The following is a 6,000-nucleotide window of genomic DNA, read 5'->3' as shown; positions in this document are numbered from 1 at the left end:
AAGCCTCAAAAAAGGAAAGAGAGTGAGTACATTTTTCTAGAATATACATTTTATTTAAGTGAACTAACAGTTTAATAATCAACACAAGATCTGAAATGAAATATGGTCATATAACTTTTTCTACAGCACTGAAAGCATGTAACTGTTTTTAAATGACGATTATATAAAGATATGTAGTTATTTCATATTTACCCTTCTATAATGAACTAGTGTCTGTGTCACTAGAGGTCATAGGAGGCTAAGAGGTATATTAACTGAATAAGTGACCTCTGTAACAACTCTCTCAATAACCACATTATGCTTCAACTACCAACAGGGGGCAAACTATATTTTCACAGCATACCCACCCTCTGGTGTGTCTCACAACTTTATTTAACAATGTTTAATCAAACTACATCAGGACGGGCTGCTTTTGATTATAGTGTATGAATGATGAAAATAATATGCCATTTCAAAGTCCTAGTACTGTAATTATGCCTATTTCAATAACATGCCATCAGGACAGTACAGATAAATAAACACAATCCACGTTAATATCCTCAGCCAGCGTTTACATAAAAGATGGGAGCGGGCTGTAGCATAGGCTATTGCAAGGGACGATGTGCTGACTGAGATGAATGTGCAGGGTCCGAACAGGGTCTCTTTTTTGTGAAAATTACAGCTTTTGTAGATCAAGCCCCTGGTGGGGAGCCAATACAACCAGCGTCTTTGTTCAGGTGAAATTCCTCACCGTTATCTCAACCCACCGCCAACAACCCACTCCCCGCCCCGTTCGCTAGCCGCTAGTGCTTTAATTAGGGGTCCTCGAAACCCACTCCGGGCCCGCCGACATGACTACTCTCATGCAGCAGGTAATAGAGGGCAACAGTTGGGTTCCGGAAATTTAAAAAAAAAGTCCATTCATTATCTCCATAGGGAAGTTGATTTTTTTTAGCGATAACTTCTGTAGGCTTTATGCCGAATGCCACAAACAGGAAAACAGGTCTCATTGCATCCGCTTGTTGGAGAAGGTGTTACTGGTAATATGAACTGATGGTGATATCTATAGACTTTTATGGTAATCAGCTAACCTAACTAGTTATTTTTATTGTTGGTGTTTTATTGTATTTAAATATCTAAATGTCAGTGAGAATAAGGAAAATAAAAAAACTTTTAGATATCAATCTGCATATGTGATAGACATTGGTTATGCTTATCTTTGCTCGCTCCTTTGAAGGTATCTTGAGTAAAACGACTATGTTTAATGTAGGGCTGAGGGAAATGGCCAAAAATATTATTAAGATATTTTTTCCATATTATACAGTATCGATATTTATCACAATATTCATTTAACGTTAATGGAGAAAGAAATGATTTCCACATATTTGTCAGACCTTGAGAATGAATGTAAACATAAACTTGTTTGTTCACAATTAAACTACAAAGTAGCCTCATTTTATTTTTCCCTAAATGCTGTGTTTTCAATTTGATTTTTTCTGGATTCTGTGTTTTATGATTTAATACAAATTTATCATTAAAATTGGGTGTCTAATTAATGGGTGTCTTGTTTTGATGTCCTTCAGGGAGGATCAAGCTTTCTTTAGGGGTGTCATACCCCCCCCCCCAAACCCCCCTGTAAATCACACCCTGGTTTCATGTCTTTATATTTTAATGCATTTAAGTCAAACTATTGAGTGTTATATCGAACATTTTTTCCATCGTTATTGATAAAAGTATAACATTGATAAACACAGATACCGTTTTATCACCCAGGCTTTAAAGAAGCACATACAAAAGACCTGAACCGTAAGCGATGCAACCTGTTTTACAGAATATGGAAGTTTGTTATAACCCCCATTATGAGCTCCAAGGTTGTTAATAATGGTATATGCCTTTGTTGAAACCATCTGTTCACATGATTTCAGCTCATTTAAAAAAAAAAAAAAAAAATTGTTTAAAAATCAAATAAATGTTGTCATCGTTTTTAATTTATTCACAATGCATCATGGGATTGTAGTTCTTTTCCTCATTAAAGCCATTAAGTACAAAATCTTGCACCTTTTTGTCTGATTTTCAAATATTTTTTTGCTTCAAATCAAAGTTTGTAATGTTGTGATTCACCTTGGAGCTGGCTGGCTTTATTATAATTTTTTTAAATCCCCATGAGAAAAATGAATGAAAAAGTACTTCTGGAACCAACATATTTGAAGAAGTGGGCAGGCACTAATGCATTCTATACTGCACCAGAATCACTCAACGCGTGTTGCGGGCGGTCAGAGCCGAGCCGACACGGCTTCGTATTTTGGTCATAACTGCCCGTCTGGAGGGTTCTGACCGAAGCCTGACACATCTCATCAGAGCTCAGACACACTAGAGGCTGCTCTAAAAGCGGCCAGAGCAAGAGAGAGGAGGTCAAACATTCATTTTACACTGCCTTTACACACACTGACAGATGCTGTCTGCTTTGATCTATCTTTAGCCAATCCACTCCTATCTGAGGGCCTCTGTCCGGAAAGCCGCTTAGAACTTGCTGCCTCTCCTATGCCCAATGGCACCGCACGGTCGAGCTGTGCATGCGGCGTGCATCCAACGAGAGGGGGGAAGGGTGATTGGAATTCATTCAAACCAACAGCACCCGTAGGTGAAATCGCCAGACTTGAAAGCATACGTGGTAGGCATAAATAGCTGAATGTGCACAGTTGCATGCAGAGAAGTAGCACTGTAGCTTGTGTGCACAATGGCAGCCGCAGCAGCAAGAAATCTGGCAGCGCATGCGTGTGTGTGTGTGCGCGCTCTCTCGGAGCACAGCGCGGCCAGGCTGAACCGAATGAACTGCAGAAGTGCGTTTGCTGTGAGGTCAGAGAGTCCAACATTCCTCTGGAGCTGTGTGTTTACACTGCTCCGAGAGAGGGGGGGATGGCAAGGGGGGAGCAAGAGGGGCTTACAGGAAAGGAAACAAATCAAGTCCCGGCTGCTCTGTATGCGCTTCTACCTGCCGTCTGCCCCGTTATGGCCGAGCAGGACCCCATCACTTATTAAATCACTATAGGCGCTCATCTGCTAGGCCGGCCAGGACGGCACGTACAGTATATCACAACCTAGTTTTCCGTAATCTTATCCTGCACTTAAAACATGGGAGTCGAGTGTAATTCACAGTAGCTTTATAAATTTGCTGGCAGCTAAGGAGTGGTGCGTACAACACGGAGAGCTCGTAGTCGGACGTTTGCTTTATTTTTTATTGTCTTTATTTACTCCTCCTTTTAAATGAGGTCAACATTAAACTAAATAAATCATTTCAAATATGATTTAAATAATTAAATCAAACAAATCAAGGGATTTTTCTGGGAGGCTTCGATACGCTCCAGAATATTTCCAGGCTCAAAGGATTATTGTTGGGAATGGATTAGATTTTTATCTTAATTAAATTAGCATTATTCTGCCAGGTTAATGAGATAAAAAAAAAAGTTGTCTTTAGTGTTGGTTAAAAGGCAGGCAGCCAGCTAACAAAACTGATTCCTGCCCAAAGCTGTACAGCTTTTTAACAAGATATCCGTTATTAAATACGATTAAGACTTAAGATCACATTTGCCAAATTTTGGATTCAAAAATATGCTCCTCACAGATACTGGCTTAAATATGATAATGATAATATTCATTGTATTATACAAACTATAAAAACCTGATGTAAATGTATTTTTAAAAATTCATGAAGCTTATTTATTAATAAAGAATTAATAAAGAAATGGTGAAGATAGAATCTTTTATCTTCTCCTGTATTTCAAAAAACATAATGATCTTTACAGAACCAGATGAAACAAGATGAAAATCTAGAGTCATTTATGAAGTGATGAGTCTAAACTTAGACAACCCCGCTTCGAAAGATTTAAACTCTGTATCTCCTAATCTTTTTATATTATCATATCAAATGCAACAAAGGGAAGCAATCTGGATCGGAACCACTTTTACTCAGAGCCGGGGATAGGGGTGGATTTTCCTGATTTGTGCAAAGACGTTCAATTTCCTCCCTCTCCTGGCCAAAGATGAAAACTGCACAGTGACCACATGAAATCTGAGTGGACATGCTGTAATACATTGAATAACGTGTTTAACTCCAGATTCAACCTGTCACTGGTTCACAGATTTAACCAGAAAAACACTATTTTGCCTTTTAACTAAATGCAACTAGAGGCACTTTTATTGCAAAAGACCAAAGCTCAAAAGAGAAACACCTATACAAACATATGTAGCTCTGTAAAGTTCATGATAATCATAATACATATATCATTTATAATTCCCTGTCAATTTAACCTAATAAGAAAGCATCTCTCTTTAATCACTCATTGAAGAGATACAGAGCTATTGATTATTGACGAAACAACTATAGAGATAAACAGATTTCATATCCACATATTTGCTGGCTTCAATACTTGTCCAGAGGGCTCAGTGATGTCAGCTGAAATGGAATTGATTTCATGTTGACTTAAAAGGGATAGTTCACTGTTATCATTTATTAACCCTCATTTGATTTCACCTGTATGACTTTATTCTGTGGAACACAAAAGAGGATATTTTGAAGAATGTCTGCAATGTTGTTTTGGACACCACACAGTGTACTGACAAAAACACTGTGCAAAACATTCAAAATATCTTGTTTATTATTTCACAGTAAGTCATATGGGTTTAGTACAACATGAAGAGCAATAAGGATTTTTGTCATATGTCATCTGTCCTTTTGTCTGATATCTCAAATGAGGATCGGGAGGTCTTTAAAACTTTAACACACATACGTCCTCCATACACACATTTAGGTAATTTTTCTCACACATATCTTGCTAAAAAATTCCCTTTTGCGGGAATGTTTTTAATCCACGTGCACACACACACACTTCCTAAACCTCTCGGATTCATATGCAGTCAGTGCAATAGCTGACAGCCTAGCATGGGCACATGAATGGAGGCGAGAGCCACAACACAACCATAAGATGTCCAAAGACCGGATGGAGATGTAAGGATGAAAGAGCATAAGAACTGAGACGAAAGAATCAGCTTCAAAAAGGGCTTCGCTGTGTGACGCAGCTCCTTTAGCAGTGCTCGGCGCTGGATGGCACCCCGGCTTGCAGGACGGGGCGCAGCGGAGCAGCAAACAGCTGCCGTACCTCCATGCCGCAGCCGCTCAACCCCTCTCCATCTGCAGCATCGGGGCTCAGAGAGAGAGAGAGAGAGAGAGGCCCAGTTTTGGGGGGCAGTGGGCTGGACATGAACACAATAGCTAGCCGTGGCTTTGACAATGGCTTCATCGCGCTCCCGCCCGCTCAGTGCAGAGACCTTTGCTCTCTCTCCATGACATCCGTATTCAGCCAGCCAGACAGACAGGGAGGACAAGGACAAAGGCAAGTGCAAAAAAAAGGATGGGGGGGGGGGGGGTGCGAAAGCGTGAACTAGCAAGGGATGATGAAGAAAAAGAGGATGAATGGAATGGGTTAGATCGCTCACCTTTTGTCCCGTCTCTCACTCTCTTTTTACGCGTTTAATTCATCCTCAGATTTTTTTCTCCCCTCTTTCATAGTAATCCATCAGGAAGTTTGAAGGACAGAGTGGGTGCTGAGAACACTTTTATCTGCCTGCCTCGCACTCGCTTCTCAGTTTCGGACAGTGTGCGTCTCTCCCGGAGCGCTCAGTCCGGTCCAGCCTAGCAATGCCATTAGAGACGAGACTAGAGCGGCGTGGAAAGTCAGCTGTGAGTGTTTTGGTGTTGTATCTGCACTCCTGATATCCCTCCTGCACACGTTTATAAACCCCCCCCCCCACCTCCCATAATACCACCGGCATGAGAGAGTCGACAAAAGTATAAAGAACAGAAATTATATGTGCGTATGAGTAGTCCGTCTGTGTGAATGTCCTCTCAACTACGTGTGTGTAAATACAATGTTCAGGTATGCTCGGATGTGTGAACCTGAGTTTCACAAAGTCTCGTTAGCAAAGCCATTTTTAGAAGCTCATTAACAGTTCTTACACTAATCT

General features: G+C 40.4%; 1 long non-coding RNA gene across 2 annotated transcripts in view; it reads left to right on the top strand.

Moving 5' to 3' along the window:
- The first annotated feature begins 506 nt into the window (after window positions 1-506).
- The window catches only part of LOC125248988, a 29,736-nt gene continuing 24,242 nt past the window's right edge, over window positions 507-6,000 (top strand). Inside the window, exon 1 of one of the 2 annotated variants that reach the window (XR_007180467.1) lies at window positions 507-2,650. This is a non-coding gene — a long non-coding RNA (uncharacterized LOC125248988). Of the gene's footprint in view, window positions 2,651-5,358; window positions 5,717-6,000 lie in introns of those variants that run through there. The other variant, XR_007180468.1, reaches the window with a different exon arrangement.

Source organism: Megalobrama amblycephala, linkage group LG16 (genome assembly GCF_018812025.1).
Source record: "Megalobrama amblycephala isolate DHTTF-2021 linkage group LG16, ASM1881202v1, whole genome shotgun sequence".
NCBI classification, from domain to species: domain Eukaryota; kingdom Metazoa; phylum Chordata; class Actinopteri; order Cypriniformes; family Xenocyprididae; genus Megalobrama; species Megalobrama amblycephala.
Note: the sequence above shows the minus strand (reverse complement) of the source record. Positions and strands in the feature narration are given on the sequence as shown.